Source organism: Schistocerca nitens, chromosome 4 (genome assembly GCF_023898315.1).
Source record: "Schistocerca nitens isolate TAMUIC-IGC-003100 chromosome 4, iqSchNite1.1, whole genome shotgun sequence".
Lineage (NCBI taxonomy): Eukaryota > Metazoa > Arthropoda > Insecta > Orthoptera > Acrididae > Schistocerca > Schistocerca nitens.
The window spans coordinates 465517719-465540346 of record NC_064617.1 but is presented as its reverse complement, the minus strand read 5'-3'; positions in this window follow the sequence as shown (position 1 = coordinate 465540346).

Genomic DNA, 22628 nt, shown 5'->3' with positions numbered 1-22628 from the left:
TACTGTAGACTCAAGTTTTGGGTCCTCACCGTTTTCTCAAATGAGTTTAGATATATTTCCTGCTTGTCAAAAATGTGAATGTTGCCGGTGAAAATGCACTGCCAAAAAGCATAGAGAAACAGATTCCAGACACTAATACATTATTATTGCAATTAATGCAACAAATGGAACAAAATCAGAGACAAACACAGCAAAAGCTTCAAAAGTTAGACACAATGGAACAAAATCAGAGACAAACACAGCAAAAGCTTCAAAATTTAGACACAATGGAACAAAATCAGAGACAAAGAAAGCACAGCCAGTGATTTTCATACAGAGCGCTACGTGGCGTTACCAATATAAAAACCTAAACAGCCTACTTACAAACTGTTCATTCCATTTTGAAGATCATGTAATTCTTCCTCACTTTCATTCAGGGTGGCAAAGTCATCAGCGAATCGTATCATTGATATCACATTTACACAAAATTTTAATTTCACTCTTGCACCTTTCTTTAATTTACATCAGTCCTTCTTCGATGTACAGATAAATAGTAAGACCGAAAGACAACATTTTTCATTTGAGCACTTCGTTCTTGGTAGTCCACTTTCATTATTCCCTCTTGCCTCTTGTACATAATGTATATTACCCGACTCTCCCTATTGCTTACCTCTATTTTTCTCAAAATTTCGAACATCTTGCCCCATTTTACATTGTCGAACGCTTTTTCCATCTCAGCAAGTCCTATGAATGTGTCTTGATTTTTCTTTATTCTTTCTTCCATTATAAACCCTAACGTCAGAATTGCTCTCTTGTGCCCTTACCTTTCCTAAATCCAAAATGATCGTCATCTAACACATCGTCAGTTTTTTTTCCATTATTCTGTATATTCTTCTTATTGCACTTGTCAGATCTTGCAGCCTTCGGAATTCAGCGGATGATATTTCTCCGAAAGTGAGATGGTATGTTGCCAGACATACATTTTAGCAATTCTGATGGAATATTATCTATCCCTTGTCCCTCATCTGATCGTAAGTCCTCCAAAGTTCTTATAAATACTGACTCTCATACTGAATGGCCTATTTCTTCCAAATCGACTCGTGTTTCGTCTATTACATTAGAAAAATCGTTCCTCTCATTAAGCCTTCAGTGTACCCTTTCCACCTATCCCTCTCTCTTCTGCATCTAACAGTGGAATTCCAATTGCACTCTTAATGTTAACACCGCTGTTTTTAATTTCACGGGAGGTTGTTTTGACGGTCCTGTAGCTGAGTCAGTCCTTCCGACGATAATTTATTTTTCGATTTCTTCAAGTTTTTCATGCAGCCATTTCGTCTTAGCTTCCCTGTAGTTCCTGTTTATTTCGTTCCTTAACGGCTTGTACTTCTGTATTCCTGAATTTCCCTGAGCATTCTTGTTCTTCTTTCTTTCATCGATCAACTGAAGTATTTCTTCTGTTTCTTCGCAGTTATCTTCTTTATACCTATGTTTTTCTTTCGAACTTTTGTGATTGCCCTTTTCAGAGATGTCCATTCCTCTTCAACTGTACTGCCTTCTGAGCTATTACTTATTGCTGTATTTATAGCCTTAGAGAACTTCAAGCGTATCTCGTCATTCCTTAGCACTTCCTTACGCCACTTTTTTGCGTATTGATTCTTCTTGATTAATCTCTTAAAGTACAGCCTATTCTTCATCACAACTACATTGTGATATGGGTTTATATCTACTCCTGGCTACGCCTTACAATCCAGTATCTGATTTCGGAATCTCTGTCTGACCATGATGTAATCTAACTGAAATCTTTCAGTGTCATCCGGCGTTTTCCAAGTATACCTCGTCTTCTTGTTATTCTTGAACAGATATTGACTATTACTACCTGATGTTTATTACAGAACTGACTTCTCTTCTCTCATTCAATGTCCCAAACCCATATTCTTCTGTACAATTCTCCACTGCTCCTTCGCCTACAACTTCATTCCAGTCCCCCGTGACTACTAGATTTTCATCTACCTTTACGTACTGTATTGTCCTTTCACTATCCTCATATACCTTCTCTACCTCTTCAACTACAGCTTGTGACGCCGGCATGTATTCCTGAACTATGGTTGTCGATGCTGGCTTGCTTTCGATTCTGATAAGAATCTGAACTGTTGGCAATAGTACACTCTCTCTCCTAGCTTCCTATTTATAACGAGTCCTACTCTCTTTATATCATTTTCTGCTGTTCTTATATTATTCTATACCCATATGACCAGACATTCTTGTTTTCTTTCCGCTTTACCTCACTGACCTCTACTGTATCTAGTAGATTGCCTTTGTATTTCCCTTTTCAGATTTTCTAGCTTCCCTGCCACGTTGAAGATTCTGACACTCCACGCCCCAACTCGTAGATCGTTTTACTTCCATTGGTTATTCAATATTTTTCTTATGGTCACCGCTCTCTTGGCAGTACCCTCCCGGAGATCCGAATGGCGTACTCTTTTGCTAACGGAGAGATCATCATGACACTTTTCCAATTACATGGCATCCTCGCTATGCATTACGGATTTGCGATTTTGGCCACTTGACATTTTTCAACATCGACATGAAGATCTTTACTCGGCTGTTGGCTTCACGGTCTAAACCGACGGCCCGGTACGTGGTTTCCACAGAACAAGCTTCTTTGGAAGGTGCCAGTAACATCCGTACTGCCATCTGTAGCTATCGGGACTTATCGCTCTTGTTCACGCTCGTCGTGTGCCTGGACGTTAGGCATCTCTTGCCTTAAACCAAGCGTTCGGTCGGGTCAATCACTACTACCTGAAAGGGGTGCTCCGTAGAGTGGTATACCCTGATGCTACCTCCAACTTCGTAATGAGTCTCCCTCGTCTTACTTTTGTCACCTTGATCCGTCGTTTGGTGCATCAAGGCTGCCAGCTCTCTGCACTGTCGTATGCTTTCGCCAATAACCATTGCTCTGCGGTCTCCGTCAACGCCTGTCAGATGTCTCTCTTTGTGGCCGTGTTGCACTGCTTATGCAGACGATCTCGTCATCGTTCTTCGTAGCGGTGCTGAGGTAAGGGAGTCACTGGCAAGGGTTACCACCTACCTCGAAACTTCTGAGCAAAATTGAGCTCCATGACTATAGGTGCGGGGATTCCTGCAGACAGCGCTACTCTATTGCGTGTAGCTGCTACCATCCAGTGCTTAGGACTCGATTTCGCAAGTGATCTGCGGCGCACGATTGCCCTCAACTGCCGGCACCTGCTGTCCCAAATACGAGCTGCACTCCTAGGTTATCGTTTATGAACCCTCGATCTTCCGCAGCGAAACAACATGTTACTGGATCTTTGGCGTCTCATATCTACTATTCCGCCGCCCATGGGCCGATGCATGCTAGCGGCATTGGGATCGTATGTTTGCTACATGTTGCTTTCCAAGATAAGGTACGAGGTCCTCTCTTTTCCGCGGTGTAGGGTCGGTTTAGACCTGTATCATGTCTCTGACAGAGCGAGAGACCTTTTCGTCAGCTCTCAAATGCCTTACTAGCCTGTTGTTGGAGGCTCTTGCACCACTCTCTCTCTCAGCCCCCATCCAGCTTTCGGACGTACCGCCACCCTTCTTTTACTTGTGCCAGTTTTTCTCGAATTGCGTCACGTCCGTACTGCAGCACTGCGAACGCGCTTGACATCCAAGAAGGCGATCAGTGGCTTTCTTCAGCAGCACAGCTCACCGATTTGATTGAGGGGAAGCATCCCCACGTCGACTGGCTTGCCGTCTGGCGATCGGTGTGCGCTCCTTATCTTTCCACTGACGTCCAATTTGCATGATACCTTACCGTCAATGAGAAGCAAGTATGTCGGTCACGTCAACACGGGGTTGACGTCGCAGACACCCCGCTGTGTGTCCCCTATGATGTTCTGGACAAGGAAGAGCATGATCTGGTGTGCGGATTAGCGAGAGATGTCTGGTTCTTGATGCGACAGATGCTGGCCCTAATTACTAGTACGGCTCCTCATCAGATACCTACTCACCTGCTCCTCTTTCCAGACTCTGGATACTTTCCACAAATGAAGGAGAAGTCCGTGACGTGTTTGAGAAAAATGTCGTTGATTTTAGCACCTAGTTACTGAAAGCCATTGTGCAGTTGTCCGCAGTCCCAAATGCAGACGAATTTTCTCCAGTTTCATCTGTAGTGTGTTTCTTAATCCACCAAAGAGTTGGGGTGTTCCTGCAATGGGGATTTGATCCATGTCTTTTCCATGGCTTTGCTGGTGATCGGAACGTTTTTCTCCGTAAAACTATGCGTCCATAGTGTCGCCGAGTCTGGCGACTTGACGCTCTCTGCTTCTCACGATGTCGGTTGGCTGCTTTTCTCGGTGATATCAATGTTAATTGAGAAAACAAAAAATTAACAAATAATTCATTAATGTTCTATATACCTCTACTCCTTCGGGCAGGGAAAGGGGCATCGTGGCCAGGCCTCGGGTTGCGACCTCTGCCCACTTCGCTCCCATCCCTCCTTTGAAAAAAGAAATGGTAGGGTGACCTCTAGCGATAAGCAGGAAATCCGGGATCGAGCTCTGGCCCGGCACAAATTTTGATAAAAAAGGAAAGAAAGAAACTGCAGATTTCGGGTTCGAGTTCCGGACCGGCACACCTTTTTACTCGCTGGCGCTTGTTCCGCATAAAGTCCCTGTCTTTGACCGTGGCAGAACCGGGGAACGGAATCTACAGCAGATGTTTCAGCCAGGAAGTGGTTGCAGATTTAGGCTCAAAGGGATGACAACTGATAAATGACAGAGCTGCAGAACGTTTTATTTATCAAACCATAAACACAAAAGAAACGGAACTGTACTTTTATAAAGTGGTAAAACGCCGATTCACAACGCTGGAATGTCCGTAGTGGTAGCTCGTCCTCCACCGGATTACCTACTTATAGAAGAAGAATACAAAAGACGAATAATATGTTTCTCCTGCCCCTAGACAACTGTGATTGGTAAAACACGCGGAAAGTTCTGCTGAAAGAAAAATGAGACACATTGGTTGACGACGGGAGTGAACGATATTTGAATGCAAAGGGCGGCATTTGCGCACAGGTCTTACCAAAGCAGTATCGGCGTGTGGTGTGCAGGCGGCACTCAGAGCAAACTGCGTGGGCCAGTAATTTCGGCCACAGCTGTAGCAGCAGTCATCCTCTCGCGACGCGACAAGGTCCCTACCGTGATTACTCTATGAGCAGGTGACCCCAAGGTAACGGAGATCAGTACATACTGCCAAGATTGCGGCAGACTTCTGCACCAATCTTCACAAACGATCTAAAACCCAACGAGGGAGATGATAGAGCACCTAAGAATGGTTTCTCAGTGAGTTTTACTGTCTAGGCAGTGTGCCTCTACCAGTAAACCAAAATCCGCACAGTCTACCTTACATTGGCGGCTGTGCTGACCCCTTTTACTACTTTTTTTGCTGTGGGTGGACGGTAACTTCCAGGCTCTTAGGTTTCCTGGTCTAAGGCGGCGACACTCGGAGACCCGGGGAAAAAGATTTTTGCCGGCCGGTGTGGCCGTGTGGTTCTAGGCGCTTCAGTCTGACACCGCATTACCACTACGGTCGCAGGTTCGAATCCTGCCTCGGGCATGGATGTGTGTGATGTCCTTAGCTTGGTTAGATTTAAGTAGTTCTAAGTTCTAGGGGACTGATGACCACAGATGTTAAGTCGCATAGTGCTCAGAGCCATCTGAACCATTTTTTTTAAAAAGATTTTTCTTCTGAACCAGGGTGGTTACGAAGCAAATTTGAACCACACAGATCTTTTTCCTTTAACTGTCGACGTCATGGTGTTACTTATTAATAATATGCTTGGCGGGTATCAAAATTATTCTGATCTAATTTTCCGATGGTCCTATACTCCTGCAACCCATCGGTGGTTGCAGAATACCGAGCAAAATTGGTTTTGAAGGGGAAATCTGCATATTAAGTTTTCCATCTCATTTAACATGTAAGCAATCGAACAGTGGTAGCAACTATTTGATATTGCAGTCATTCGATTCGTAATTTCCATTTCTGCCCAGATCGAATTTTTTATCAATCATCTTTATTTGTAAAGGCAGGGCGAAACGGTCCTTAGAGCTTCTATATCTGTGTGTGGGAGACACAGGCTCAGTTTTATAATCAATGAATCCACAACAATTTTTTTGAGAAATAAGATTTAAACCTTAATCGCATTCACAACACAACGTAAATTTCATAGCAGCAATAATAATCCGAGTGGTTGGATTCTTGATTCTTTACCTCATTAATGTTCATGGGCTCGATCACGAAAGTCTGTAAAGTTAGTAAGATTTATTGCTCTTCAGGTAACATTTGCAGTGAGCCGATTTAATAAGTTACGCAGTAATTCTTGGAACCACATAACGCACCAGTAACAGGGCTACTTTCGATAATATTGTGATACTTACTATTTTCACTCGTAAGTGGCTGGTTGGTTTCAAAACTTTTGACGATCAAAATCTGAATTGCTACTTTTAAAGAATGTATGTACCTCATGGGTTCCTCTCTTCTCCTGATGGGTTAATCTCTCTGGCCAACTGACATCTAGTCCCTCGGCATAAGTGGAGCGTTATCCGGTTGTTGGATCGCTTTTTGAACTGGAAACGAAAATACTAAATTGTGGGAGCTATATTTCTTGTGAGAAGAAAGGACACGAGAGACATCATAATGGTACACCAATTTCTTGTTACCAACTTATGCATAGACTTCCTCATCACAAATTCTGTCCGCAGCTCGTGGTCTATTCGCTAGCGTTGCTGCCTCTGGATAAGGGGGTCCCGGGTTCGATTCCCAGCCGGGTTGGGGATTTATTCTGCCCAGGGACTCGGTATTTGTGTTGTCCTCATCATTTCATCATCATATTCGTGACAGTGATTAGATTAGGCTGTGAAAAAATTTGGGCTGTGTAAAAATTGGGACTTTGTACGGGCGCTGATGTCCAAGCAGTTGAGTGCCCCACGAACCAAACATCATCAGCATCACAAATTCTGCTGTTGCCGGCCGCTGTGGCCGAGCGGTTCTAGGCGCTTCAGTCTGGAACCGCGCGACCGCTACGGTCGCAGGTTCGAATCCTGCCTCGGGCATGGATGTGAGTAATGTCCTTAGGTTAGTTAGGTTTAAGTAGTTCTAAGTTCTAGGGGACTGATGACCTCAGATGTTAAGTCCAATAGTGCTCAGAGCCATTTGAACCATTTTCTTCTGTTATAGACTTTCTTTACGAAAATACGTGTACCATAGTGAATAGTTTGCATAACATTTTTACGCAAATTTTCGGTTACAAGCCGTTAATAGGAATATTATTATTAATTTCTGATATCAAAACAGTACGTTTTATAACTTCAAAAATATCTTCCGCGACGGTTCTTCCGATCAGTTCTAGATGGTGCTAGGTGTATATTCAATTGCGTCAAAAAAGAGAGGCAAATTTACAACACAAATGCTTAAAATTAAAAGTAGGATATCGCCCTGTATTTTCATAACCAACATTTATCTACATTTGTTTTTCCAGCGTACCCAAAAAATGCAAATGCAAATGTGTGTGAATTCATATGGGACCAAACTGCTGAGGTCATCGGACCCTAGACTTACACACTAACTTAAACTAAGAACAACACACACACACACACACACACCGTGCCCGAGGGAGGACTCGAACCTCTGGCGGGAGCGGCCGCACAGTTCGTGACATAGCGCCCTAAACCACGCGGTAATTCGGCGAGGCTCCAGCGTACCATTCGGACTAAAATAGGAAAGGGGAAAGTGACAGAGCATCCGGAGTGTGGATACAGATTTATTCAGTATGAGGTGGGACGGAAGTTGAACGTGGAGAAAACTGCTGGAGGAAGGAAGGAAGGAAGCGTTAAACGCCTCTTTGGGGAAAGTCGGCCAGGCGCTATACCGTGGCCGCTAGCATCACTGTTTTGTCCTAAGAGTCCGCAAAAATCAAACAGCCGCATCTTCGGCTATGACTAGAGATCTTGAATATATCTCTGGAACACTCAGCTCTGGGCACATTGTCACAGTCCACGAGATGTTTTGCCGTACTCTCAGCGAGCTGGCTCAGCAAATACAGCATCTCGTCTGATGTGTGTAGATCCACAAACAGTCTCATCGTCTTTAAGTGGGAGTGGGACGCAACGTGTTATAGCGTTACTAATAATAAGGAAATGTGTCGATATGTCAGTACCGGTGATTTCACGCTTAATCGCTTTAGGGTCACACAAGTTACTGTTTGTGATCCACATAGAGTACTGTGACGCTTGCAATCTGTGAATAAAACATCCTGTAACAGTATATGCGTAATTTTCATGGTGAGTATGCATTTTCTGTCTACCTGTTGCATAGGATGCCCGATTATGAATGGCACATAGAAGAGAAAAGCGTCCGCCGGAAAACTAACAGCAAGGCAGGAGGACTGTGAGCCTACAACGCTATCTCGGACCATTGTTGATCATAGAAAGGCATTTTTCCAAAGTTCTAAACATCACGGTAAGGGATGGACAGCGTAAAAAAACATGGAATATGGCTCAAGGATAAATAGAGGAAAACGAAGATGGTAGAAGAAAGACTTTCTGGACACAAAAATGAGAAAGGGAACTGCAATTAAAGAAGTAGAATTCTCCTGTTCCGGCAACAAGATTACAAAGTATGGCCGATGCAAGGAAGATACCAGAAGTAGATTGGCACAAACTTTTCTTCAGTAAATAAGCCATTATGGTATCAAATATACACTGAAGCGCCAAAGAAACTGGTATAGGCGTGCGTATTCAAATACAGAGAAATGTAAACAGGCAGGATATGGCGCTGCGGTCGACATCGCCTATATAAGACAACAAGTGTCCGGCGCAGTTGTTATATCAGTTACTGCTGCTACAATGGCAGATTACCAAGATTTAAGTGAGTTTGAGCGTGGTGCTATAGTCGACGCACGAGCGATGGGACAGAGCATCTCCGAGGTAGCGATGAAATGGGGAATTTCCCGTACGATCATTTCACGAGTGTACCTTAAATGTTAGGAATGGGCTAAAGCATCTAATCACCGACACCAGTGCGGCGGGAAACATATCTGGCAATAACGAGACCAACGACGACTGAATAGAATCGTTCAACGTGACAGATGTGCAACCCTTCCGCAAATTGCCGCAGATTTCAATGCTGGGCGATCAACAAGTGTCAGCGTGCGAACCATTCAACGAAACATCACCGATGCGGGCTTTCGGAGCCGAAGGCTCACTCGTGTACCCTTGATGACTGCACGACACAAAGCTTTACGCCTTGCCTGGGCCGGTCAACACCGACATTGGGCTGTTGATGACTGGAAACATGTTGCCTGGTCGCACGAGTCACGTTTCAAATTGTATCGGACGGATGGACGTGTGCGGATATGGAGACAACCTCATGAATCCACGAAACCCGCGTCTCAGCAGAGGACTGTTCAATCTGGAGGATGCTCTGTAATGGTGTGGGGCGTGTGCAGTTGGCGTGATATGGTACCCCTGATACGTCTAGATACGACTATAACAGGTGACACGTACGTAAGCATTCCAACGGACTTTGACAATTCCAGTAGGACAATGCAACACTCCACACGTCCGAAATTGCTACAGAGTGGCTCTAGGAATACTCATCTGAGTTTAAAACTCTTTCTCTGGCCACCAAACTGCCCAGAAATGAACATTATTGAGCATATCTGGGATGTCTTGCAACGTGCTGTTCAGAAGAGATCTCCATCCCGTCGTACTCTTGCGGATTTATGGACCGCCCTGCAGGATTCGTGGTGTCAATGCCCTCCAGCACTACTTCAGACATTAGCCTAGTCCATGCCATGTCGTGCTGCGGCACTTCTGCGTGCTCGTGGGGGGTCCTATACGATATAAGGTAGGTGTACCAGTTTCTTTGGCTCTTCAGTGTAACTGCGACATTGAGGAAGAAGTTCCTATGTATGTTTGTCCGTAGCATAATCCTGTATGTATCGCAGTGAAAGGGAGACCATTCGAAATCACGAGGAGAAAAAACTGGAAATTTTCGAAATGCGGTGATATCGGAGAATGTTAAAGATTAAGTTGACGGATAAAATACGAAATAAAGAAGTGGATGAGAGTGTTGTTCGCTGCAACACTTTTCAGACTTTCACCTGTGGGCAATCCTGTAACAGAAGTTTAATATATCGTCTTATTCGATTCGCAAATGGTAGCATTCTCTTTATGCGTGCTGCAACCTTCTACCGAAATTACGAACATTATTCCGGAAAAGTAAGGTTTCTCCAAATGTGAAAATCTATTCCAAGGTAAAAAATGGTCGCGTAGTCAGTAACAAATATTCTATTCAAATTTAAAACTGTTACAATGGAGAAAATTTTGTCAATGTGGTATCTAATTATTACTCTATCACACAACAAATCAATTACATCAAATTAACAAGTTTTATCAAAAACCAGTTACACATTAAAAATATTTTGAAATAGAAGTTGTTGGCAACTAATACCATACAGGTATTTTGAAAACATCGTATGCTTCGTGTTAGGAGACCTTCTCCCTTTCAAGGAGCAATATGGCACACGACTGACGAAGTATGGCTTAGTGGTCGACACGTTATGTAACTAGTTTTAAAATTATACGCAATTTTACTCACCATAAAACTCTGTAACTGAAGAAATAACTTTACCCTTCAAACAGCTTTAATATATTATACAGCTATTAACTGTGTGGAACTCTTATTATTTACAAACATTTATGTCTCACAAAAACAAAAACAGTAGAAATCGTCGGAAACTGCTTTGGTGGTTCCTTTGTCTGATTCTAAAATCAGACAAATTAAAACGTCGGCCAAGAAATACAAGTGTTCCTACGTAGACTATCCACCAGATACAAGTCTCTCCCATACTAAACGTAGTTGGTGAGGACAGAAGTCTGTGGATGACAGTTACCAAAGGGCTAGTAAAGGGAAACCAGAACTAGAGTATGCAGAACCGATTATAGAGGATGTTTAGGATAACAGTTGCTTAGAGATGAAAAGAACAGCGCAAGACTGAACAGAGGGGAACATCGAACCAGTCGAAAGACTCATGACACACACACACACACACACACACACACACACACATAAAAGAAACAAGGCTATGGCGTGGAGCACTGTTTGTTCCACAGGTGGACACACAATGTGTATCCTGCGTGTATCAGAGAAGTGAATACGACATGCACATACGCTCAAATACGCCTTCATTAAATGTCCTGGTTGCGGACTAAACCTCATTGTGAGTGTCTCTCAGAAGCTAGGAGGAAGGTAGGAATAAACAGCGTGAAATGAAGTCCCTGATGACCGGAGGAACAATATTCGCTAGAAGGAAAAGTTACCGAGGCTTCTCCAAACAACCTGTCGCTGCGACACGTTGCCTGGATTATGTGTCAGGGCTTACTCTAGCGTACAGTTCCGAGAAACGTGCGAATCAGACTATACTGAAATGAACTACGTGGATACGAACACACCAATTCAGCTTTGTTTCCAGGGCAATCACCATTCAAATGGCTCTCCGGTAATTCACTTGAACGTATCTCAATTTAGCACGGGCATATCGGTAACGAACTTTTCACCTGCTATGGAAGTCTGGTTATTATTTACTGAATATTATTCCCTTATACACTGAATATTGTCCTCTACGTTTTAATGCCTGTGATTACCAACAGAATGCATATTTCCGAATTAAAAAGAGTAACTGACAAACTAGTAGGTGGCGTTTTTTATCTCTGTAAAAGATACACTTGTCATTTCACGTAATTGAAATAAAATCAACAGGCAGCAGCCTTGGCCGCGTGTGCAAAAAATTCTAGGTGTCTTTTTCAAAGTAGGAATGAGGTATAGACAGATTGAAATTTTTACTTTGTGCTGGAGACGTACACAGATCGTTTAAATGATGAAATCATTACCCTCAAAACACAGAGGTTAGGTTTAGGCTACCCGTTGGGTATGCAGTTTTCAAGTCTGCAAGCAATTTCTTTTCTGCCTTTATTCCACAAAACACTAAAACATCAACTTGCAGTTGTAAGATTAATCGGTGTACTTCAGATATCATTCGCAGTCACCACACGTATGAATACTCTGTGGTGGTATCAAGACAGTGACTTCGCTCTAATCCTGCCTAATCATATCTAACAACAGGATCATTCTCATTCATTTTTAAGTCACTTCTCTCTATACTTTCTAACCAACCCCAATAAAATTCTCAATCATTTCCTTCTGGTGTTCCACGCTCCCACTGCATAACAAAAAAAATGGCTCTGAGCACTATGGGACTCAACTGCTGTGGTCATCAGTCCCCTAGAACTTAGAACTACTTAAACCTAACTAACCTAAGGACATCACACACATCCATGCCCGAGGCAGGATTCGAACCTGCGACCGTAGCAGTCGCACGGTTCCGGACTGCGCGCCTAGAACCGCGAGACCACCGCGGCCGGCACTGCATAACAAGTCAGACAATATGACGTCTGTGAATAATTCCATCAACTGCACTGTACATTGCCAGAGACCCTAAATTTCCTTAATACTTCAATCATGACAAAATAATCAGTATTAGTGCATTTTACGTACTGTTTTTCACTATGGTCTTGTCAGGGATCGAATTTAAATTTTGTAATAATTAATTTAACGGATTTGGTAGCTTGCAGTTTTCAGTTTTTTTACTGGTTTTGACCTTCCTACGCTTCTAACTAGGTGCACAAGAGGATCTGAAATTAATGGCTACACAAGAACTGTTACAATGGACGCTGGAGAACGAGAAAATCCTGTTAGCCTACAGTAAGGGTCTTCGTAAGAGCGGCGGTTTTAATGTGTATTTAATAATCGCTGTTTAACAGGTTTTTACTGCTTGGAGACTATTCGCACGGCGTACTATGACGCAGAACTTCATCGTATGTCTAGTTATTTCTCCATTGCAGATCCGTAATCAACTGATCTCTCATCGTCTCACCAGTAAATCTCTATACATAAAACGACGGTACTGACTGACTGACTGACTGACTGTCTGTTTGACTCATCATGGCCCAGCCTAAACCGTTAAAAATAGAGACATGAAATTTCACGAGAATGTTGATCTTACACTGCAGGCATCGTTTAGTATAGTTTGTTGAAATTCAACTGCTAAGGGGGTGAAGTAGGAGTTGAAACAATTTTAGAAACTATGTCGTTATTAGTGCAGTTTTGAAGCTAGAACATGGAAATAGTTTCTCAGTCATGCGTGTCGAATCGCATCCTTCAATAGACTGTCCCAAACACCCAGCATCTTTTGTTGAAATTCAGAAGTAGTTCTTGCAGGCCTTGGAGCACGTGTGAGATCCCTTTTCATCAGGTCCCATAGTGTACAACTGGGGAAGATCTGATGATCTTGCTGACCAGATCAGTTGTTATATACCACGAACAGCACGTTGCGTCGCAGTAACCATACGTGCATTGTCCTGATGAAAAGGCACATAGCCTTCCTGTCGAAAAAATGACAGTAGCATGGGAATAACAGCACGTGCAATGTAGAGGGCACGATTTCTTTTAGCTCCAGAAACACCAGATGTGACTGGAACTTACGGCCCCCCAAAATATGAAACCTGGGATGGGTGCTGTGTCGTGGGCGAATGCACTCTTGACTAGGCGGCTCACCAGGTCTTCGTCATACACGTGCACGTCCATTACTCGCACACAGGCAGAACCTACTCTCATCACTGAAGACAACAGAGCGCCATTCCACTCTCCAGTCAACCTTTTCACAATGCCAGAGTATCCATGCTTGGCGATGTCCTGGTTTCAAGTTGTAGCCTGACCAGAGGCATACGCGATCTTAACCCTGCTGCAAGCAGAAGTTTCACAACGGTTCCTGTTGACACATTAGGTGCAACTTGTGCACCGACCCTCTCCCTGTGTGATGTTTGGCAACTGCTCACCCCATGCAACGATCTTGACGTGCACCTATATTTCACGAACGTCCAGAGCCTGGTCCACAGGGTGTGGGAATTTTCCACGGACAACTGCTGGGTCACACAACCGATACATTGTATCCAACATGTACAGCAGTCCATCGATACTTCCATCCAGCTTTTCAGGTGCCCACAATGCGACTCCGTTCAAACGGATGAAGATGATCAACCGGAGTATGTACTCACTGTGAATGGTGTGACATGGGCCGTAGCGAACTGGATCCACAGCAAGGCTACGATGAGATAGACTGCAAAGATTTATCGACTTTCGACACGGATACCGCTGGAAGTTCCTACTCTACGATCCGTTATCAACTTTAGTGGGGAACTTACAAATGACACGGCAGTGTACGTCTTGGCAAGAGATCTTAGTTTTGTTCCTACATCTGTTTCGGCAGCACTAGCGGACTTCGTTAGTTCCATCGAAGTGACTGCACGCCGTCTTGCAACAGACGCCGCTGAGGAAGTTCGTCGGCAGTCTTGCCGTGTGTTGACAAGAGTACCACCACCGAAGAGCAACGTTTCGGATATGTAAACGGCATCCCTCAGTAACTTACCAGGAGACGTCGATACGGTAGTAATGCTATCGTGCTAATCCCACGGGAGGGTTCTTGACGGAGGGAATCCCATTCATGCAGACAATGCTGGTCACTTGATATACACTCCTGGAAATTGAAATAAGAACACCGTGAATTCATTGTCCCAGGAAGGGGAAACTTTATTGACACATTCCTGGGGTCAGATACATCACATGATCACACTGACAGAACCACAGGCACATAGACACAGGCAACAGAGCATGCACAATGTCGGCACTAGTACAGTGTATATCCACCTTTCGCAGCAATGCAGGCTGCTATTCTCCCATGGAGACGATCGTAGAGATGCTGGATGTAGTCCTGTGGAACGGCTTGCCATGCCATTTCCACCTGGCGCCTCAGTTGGACCAGCGTTCGTGCTGGACGTGCAGACCGCGTGAGACGACGCTTCATCCAGTCCCAAACATGCTCGATGGGGGACAGATCCGGAGATCTTGCTGGCCAGGGTAGTTGACTTACACCTTCTAGAGCACGTTGGGTGGCACGGGATACATGCGGACGTGCATTGTCCTGTTGGAACAGCAAGTTCCCTTGCCGGTCTAGGAATGGTAGAACGATGGGTTCGATGACGGTTTGGATGTACCGTGCACTATTCAGTGTCCCCTCGACGATCACCAGTGGTGTACGGCCAGTGTAGGAGATCGCTCCCCACACCATGATGCCGGGTGTTGGCCCTGTGTGCCTCGGTCGTATGCAATCCTGATTGTGGCGCTCACCTGCACGGCGCCAAACACGCATACGACCATCATTGGCACCAAGGCAGAAGCGACTCTCATCGCTGAAGACGACACGTCTCCATTCGTCCCTCCATTGACGCCTGTCGCGACACCACTGGAGGCGGGCTGCACGATGTTGGGGCGTGAGCGGAAGACGGCCTAACGATGTGCGGGACCGTAGCCCAGCTTCATGGAGACGGTTGCGAATGGTCCTCGCCGATACCCCAGGAGCAACAGTGTCCCTAATTTGCTGGGAAGTGGCGGTGCGGTCCCCTACGGCACTGCGTAGGATCCTACGGTCTTGGCGTGCATCCGTGCGTCGCTGCGGTCCGGTCCCAGGTCGACGGGCACGTGCACCTTCCGCCGACCACTGGCGACAACATCGATGTACTGTGGAGACCTCACGCCCCACGTGTTGAGCAATTCGGCGGTACGTCCACCCGGCCTCCCGCATGCCCACTATACGCCCTCGCTCAAAGTCCGTCAGCTGCACATACGGTTCACGTCCACGCTGTCGCGGCATGCTACCAGTGTTAAAGACTGCGATGGAGCTCCGTATGCCACGGCAAACTGGCTGACACTGACGGCGGCGGTGCACAAATGCTGCGCAGCTAGCGCCATTCGACGGCCAACACCGCGGTTCCTGGTGTGTCCGCTGTGCCGTGCGTGTGGTCATTGCTTGTACAGCCCTCTCGCAGTGTCCGGAGCAAGTATGGTGGGTCTGACACACCGGTGTCAATGTGTTCTTTTTTCCATTTCCAGGAGTGTAGTAGTAAAATCTCTCCGACGTATTATGATTGGTGGTGCCATCTACTGAACAACGGTAGGATCTAACACAATTCTGTCAGCCATTGTCTGCATTTACCACTTAAAAGCAAAGCGTTTCTTAAAGAGAATGAAATTTTCACTCTGCAGTGGAGTGTGCACTGATATGAAGCTTCCTGGCAGATTAAAACTGTGTATCGGACAGAGATTCGAACTCGGGAACTTTGCCTTTTGCAGGCGAGTGATCTACTCACTAAGCTACCCAAGCGAAAGGTTCGCAGGAGAGCTTCTGTGAAGTTTGGAAGGTAGGAGACGAAGTACTGGCGGAATTAAAGCTGTGAGGACGGATCGTGAGTCGTGGGTTCTCAAGACTAATCCCTCCAAAGCCCATGCAGTAATTATAGGACGAACTACAAGCACATTCCATCTCCATGACATTTACCTTACCATTTACGACAGTCCTGCCTAGTTCATTCAAAAATATCATGGACTAACCGTCGACTGGCAACTAACGCGGAACCCTCATCTATTAACTATCCAACAGAAAGCCCACAATAGATAAAAACCACTAACAGGCCGAACTGCAGGATTACATCCCTCCCCCGTTATCCACACCTACAGTACCCTGACATGACCCACTCTCTGCTGTGCGAATGTTTGCATAGATATCCGTTTCATCAATGTTCTGTAAATCCTTCCAAATCCTTGAACCCCGTTCACTGTGTCTCGCTTTTCGCATCCGTTTACCTTCTTGCAGACGTATCCTCTATCATCTCATAAAATTCTCACATCTCGTCACCTCCATCGAGCACCTCCACATCTCCTATAGCATCCAGTAACTAGATTCAAATAACACCATTATCTCCCCTCTGATCACCAACCCTGGTGTGCGGACGCGCCTTTCAAACACGTCAGTCCATACACCTACACATTTCATATACTATCCAAACGAAATTTAAACCGACTCCTTGTCCCAGACAGTGAGATCCGCCATTTACCCTTCATACCTAGCTTAACTCTTCCTCACCTACCCCACTCCACAACAGGGCTCCTCTCTCTTTTTCCCTCTCCATGCATCCCCACCCCTTTCTTCTTGTTACCACTACCAAACTAGCAACAACCAAACTCCTCCTCACCATCTGTCTTTTCCATGTTCTTTATTCCTACTACCCAACCCAACCCCTAGCCTCGTCACCATAGTTTTTCAACCCAACTGACCCCCCCTCCATCTTTTCTAGCCATTCCCCTCAACCTTATGGAACATATTTTCTCCTCCCGAAATGCATCTCACCCAGTGCAGGTCCTACAGATTTTAAGTGAAAATGCAGTGCTTCAGGTTTCTTCTCAGAAGAATTTGACCATTCTGCGATGCGTTTTTAAAATATATACATTTTCGGTTTTTAGCTGTCTTTACTTTTTAATATACAAAAACATTCCAAATGTTTTTTCATGCTATTGTTATATTTTTTAATGACCTAGACTGAAGAGCAGAATATTGGACGACTGATAATTCATTCCCCGCCCATGTGGAGCGAGGGGGTGAACTAACAAGAAAGGAAGAAAGGGGGGAGGAGGTTGGCGGTTACTATAATAGGCATTTCCTCCATGACCACCAGTGCCCCACTCTCTTGATTTTAATCTCATTTAGATGGTAAGAAATCGTAAAAGAATTTCGAATAAGGCCATATGGACACAAGAGCAGCTGCAAGATACTATTAAAGCTTGTAAAGATGGGAAATCTATAACGTCACTGACAAAAGAAAAAGAAATTCGTTTCAGTAACCATCAGTAGAGAATAAAGAAGGGAATGGAGGAGGCAAATAGATGTTCTCTGTTCTGCAGGAGAAAGAAATTGTAGAAAATTGTTCAGATGGCTCTGAGCACTATGGGACGTAACATCTGAGGTCATCAGTCCCCTAGAACTTAGAACTACTTAAACCTAACTAACCTAAGGACATCACACACATCCATGCCCGAGGCAGAATTCGAACCTGCAACCGTAGCGTTGTAGAAATTGTCAACAAGGTCTCAAACATGGTTTACGGGCCGGCCGAAGTAGCCGTGCGGTTAAAGGCGCTGCAGTCTGGAACCGCAAGACCGCTACGGTCGCAGGTTCGAATCCTGCTTCGGGCATGGATGTTTGTGATGTCCTTACGTTAGTTAGGTTTAACTAGTTCTAAGTTCTAGGGGACTAATAACCTCAGCAGTTGAGTCCCATAGTGCTCAGAGCTATTTGAACCATGGTTTACGGCATCGGTCCTCTGGATCTCAGAAGAACTGCGTGTGAATTTTCGGAAAGATACAAAATAGTTAACAATTTCAACCCCGTGGCGCCTATGACTGTCAGAGATTGATTAGAGTGTTTTATGAAGAGCAATCCCACTATTGTGCCAGATTCAATTAACGTGAGCCGGATTCTAGGTGTCAATAAGGAAGAAGTGTCCACATTGTATGACAATTTGCAAAACGTTACGAAAAACAACAATTTCCTTCAATTCGTAATGAACATGGATAAAACGGGAATGGGCACTGTGCAAGAAGCTAGCCCCATTATGAGCCCCAAAGGACAGAAACATGTGGTTCTGCAAGAAGCTGGGAACGGGATAAAATCATGACTGTAATTTTCTCAGTGAGTGCCGCTGGAACGTTTGTTTCTCCTATGATAATTACCAGACGCTGAGGATGAATCCAACTCTTGCGAAAGGAGGACCGCAAGGAGCTGTTTTTCAATGTTGCAAAAAGGTCAGAAGCAAAGAACAGCGTTTCACGGTCTGGCTAAGGCATTATGTGGAGAACGTGAAACCGAGCAAAAACATTGTTAATCGTAGACAACCACCATACCCACTGAACGATTGACACCTATGTGCTATGCATAAAAAATGGAACAGTGATGTTGTCACTGCCTCCACATTGCTTTCACAGGCTCCAACCGCTGGCCTACTAAAGCAAAACTATAAGATGGACACATACATGAAAATAGGTCACCTGAAGATAATTAGATCGACGACTTTGCAACTCTTTTCAACTAATCATATTCAACGGTGGCTACCATTACCAAAGCAACTTCAGGATTTAGACCTACTGGAATTGGTCCTCTCAATGGATAATTCAATGGGAACGAGTTTTTGGAAACATCTCGAGTGGCTTGGGAAGATCAGTCTTCTACGTCAGCGAACCTTCAGAAGCACCAGCAGCAGAAGATCTTCTGGGTGAAAGATCCAGTAACTCAAATGACACTCGCCATGTATCATCTTCCAGCAAAAGAAAGTCATTTTCAGAAATATTTCCAGTTTTCGATCCTATTAACGCCTTGAAAAATAGTCAAGGACAGAAACGACAGTAGCCACTAATCCAGAGTTCCCCATGAAGAAAATTATCAAAGAAGAAAGTGCAAAGAAGGTGGCAAAGGTAAACAAAAAGAAACCTAAGGCTTTGCAGAGGAAGAATGCAATCATTCAGAAGAAAACTGTAGGTCCCAGGAGTAACCCAGCTGTTGCATTCGATGATACTGCATCGTAGAGTGACGCTGACAACCTGTGAGATGATAAATTGGACGACGACATTGGAACTGTGGGGAAAAGTGGTTTAGTTTGTGCAGACTAAGGAAGGCGAAATATGGTACAGATGTACAATCTATTGTCTATGAGCACATTTAGATTGTTCAGGGTGTGACGAACCAATCTACTGTACGTGTGATTTTTATGTGAACAAAACTTCAAACTAAGTAGGAAATATTTACTTATTCCAATTTCGGCAAGCTATTATTTTTGTGTATTTCAAATTCCTTACAACCCATAATATCGAATAGAAAGTTGATTCTGCTCGTATTCGTCTCGATTTGAGAGTTACGTTTTCCCATATTTGTGACCATTTATTCCTTAAACGTTATTCCATAAATATTTCTCTGTCGTTAATACTCCAATCTGTGGGTGTTTCCAGTCAAAGCAGCATCTTCATTTTATTCGCTTTGTACATAATAGCCAATACGTAATAGTGCAAGACAACATTGTTCTTAAATTTGTGTATTTTAATGAATATAAACATGCCACTTAATAAATAAACACCCAAGTTTTTGATAGTTTAACTTTAACTCCTCCTTAAGTGAGCGCCATTTCCTTTGTTAATAAGATCAATGTTTTATTGTGTGACTCAGCATATCTCAAGATCGATGAGCATCCTAATACAGAGTGATGCGGAAAAGAGCAGAACTTCTATCTTACAGTGCACTACCAAATATTAAAACATGTGTGGGAAGAGAGTGGCTAAACCTTACACCTAACTAAAATAGCTCTAGTATGGCGGCCTAGTGCAGCCTGAAAATAAACGGGTTATTGCCCGACAGCCTAAACAAAATCTTAGTATTAATGGCCAGCGCCTTTTGCTTAGCGATGATTGGCACTAAGAACTATCTTAAATGCGCTATAGAATAAGCGCTAGTTGCTTCGTAACGTTGCCGAGTTGGCTGGTGCTGGGTTGTATTACCAGTAACTTTATTTACTGGAGGTATTGTGAAGCTACTGAATGTGAAGTAATCAATCTGGGTATTAATTTTGACCAGCAGTCACTTGGTCTTGTCCATTGTTGACTTGCGTTGGTTACACGTTGTACTGTTTGTGTTGGGGTTGTTTCTGTGTGCGGTGTATAAACTATATGTTGTATTACTGGAAGCCAGTTCTGGAAGCCGGAGAGATATGTAGAGATTGAGTGAGAGTCCCTAACCGTTCTTTCCACCAACCTATCGTCTTCTGAAGTTGTCCCCCATGCGCGGAAGACAGCTCGTCGGTCGTGGGATCTTCTTCGGCGGAGGCTGCTATGCTGTCATCTCGAACTTGGACCTGTGTTTTTGCTTTTTTTTTTTTTTGTGGGATGCCACTTGCACAAGTTAATCTCTATTTCTACATAGGGCGAGATCTCTAGTATTGACAATGATGATAAGCGACACCTTTCATTATTGTATCCTGTTTATTTATATTTTAAAATATCACTCGCCGCGCGGGATTAGCCGAGCGGTCTATGACGCTGCAGTCGTGGACTATGCGGCTGGTCCCGGCGGAGGTTCGAGTCCTCCCTCGGGCATGGGTGTGTGTGTTTGTCCTTAGGATAATTTAGGTAAAGTAGTGTGTAAGCTTAGGGACTGATGACCTTAACAGTTAAGTCCCATAAGATTTCACACACATTTGAACATTTTTTAACAAAATATCACTTTTTACACTGTCTTCTACAACACCCGACATAGTTTCTTAACAGTATGGTAACTTTTCTGATAATGTCCACTATAGAGTACGACTTGTCTGTCCGAAACAGAGATACACGTCCAACTCTGAAGAACACCCGAATCAGATTGACTAGTGCAGCCGAAGTACGTCTCCCAGGCGTGCCAAAGCGACCTGAAGGTGTCCGAAGCACTTCCGTTGTAATATCTTTACTCTTATGTTTTTCAAAACTAGTGAAATTTAATAAACAAAAACCGTAGACTAGTAGGGTAACCATGAGAGACTGTCATGATGAAAACTGGGTTAAATACAATGAAAAGTATATAAATAATTAATAAGAGAATTTAGGCGTTTTGGCACTTAGCACCCAAATGTGCCGACCAATCAGAAGCAAGTTCAGTGCAATTGGCAGACTCTCCCGAGGGAAAAGTACATATTGTACCACCTGCTGCTTGTACCTTACTCCACCTATGTACCATATGCTGCTTCACGTATATCAGGCTGCATCAAGGCGAGCTTCTAGCAACATAAAGTAGTGGCGGCCACCGTCAGGAATATCACAGGCGGTGCGTACCGACCGGCAAAATTTTCGAAGTCTGCAAAGTTAAGGACTCTGTCAAAGCTAGAATTACGCGGAAGGCAGGTGTTTTTAGTGTTTGAGAGAACATGCTAGTTGTTAAAGGATGCTGCAAAATCGTATAAAGTCTTAAGGAGAAGTTTCATTTCATGGATGGGGCTAGCTAATATTTTAGATTTTGCTACCTGATCGCAAGGAGGTGTGCCGATTAGAAAGGACTTGTTATGTATGCCGTTGTCTGTTTCTCGTGCCTGGTTGCTTGCCGCCTCTGCAGATGCACTGTCGTCGGCCACCAGCGACCGTGAAGCAGGAAGCAGAAGACCCGAAGACACAGGCGGACTTAATTGCTGTTAAAAAAAAAATTCAAATAGCTCTGAGCATTATGGGACTTAACGTCTGAGGTCATCAGTCCCCTAGAACTTAGAACTACTTAAGCCTAACTATCCTAAGGACATCACACAAATCCATGCCCGACGCGGGATTCGAACCTCGGACCGTAGCAGTCGCGCGGTTCCAGACTGTAGCGCCTAGAACCGCTCTGCCATCCAGGGCGGCACTTGCTGTTAAAGTTTAATATTAAAAAAGGTATCCAGCTCAACTGTCTACCAGTCGATAAGACCCAGCCCTCCATTTCCATACCATGTTAACATATACGAGTTTTTGTTAGGTGATAAAATACTGTCGTGATTCATAATTCGACTTGAAGCCATTTCTCTGTAAAAATGACTTAAAGCAGTTAATTTACGTTACTAAGCAATTATTAGTGAAGTGTGTGACGTAGTACACAC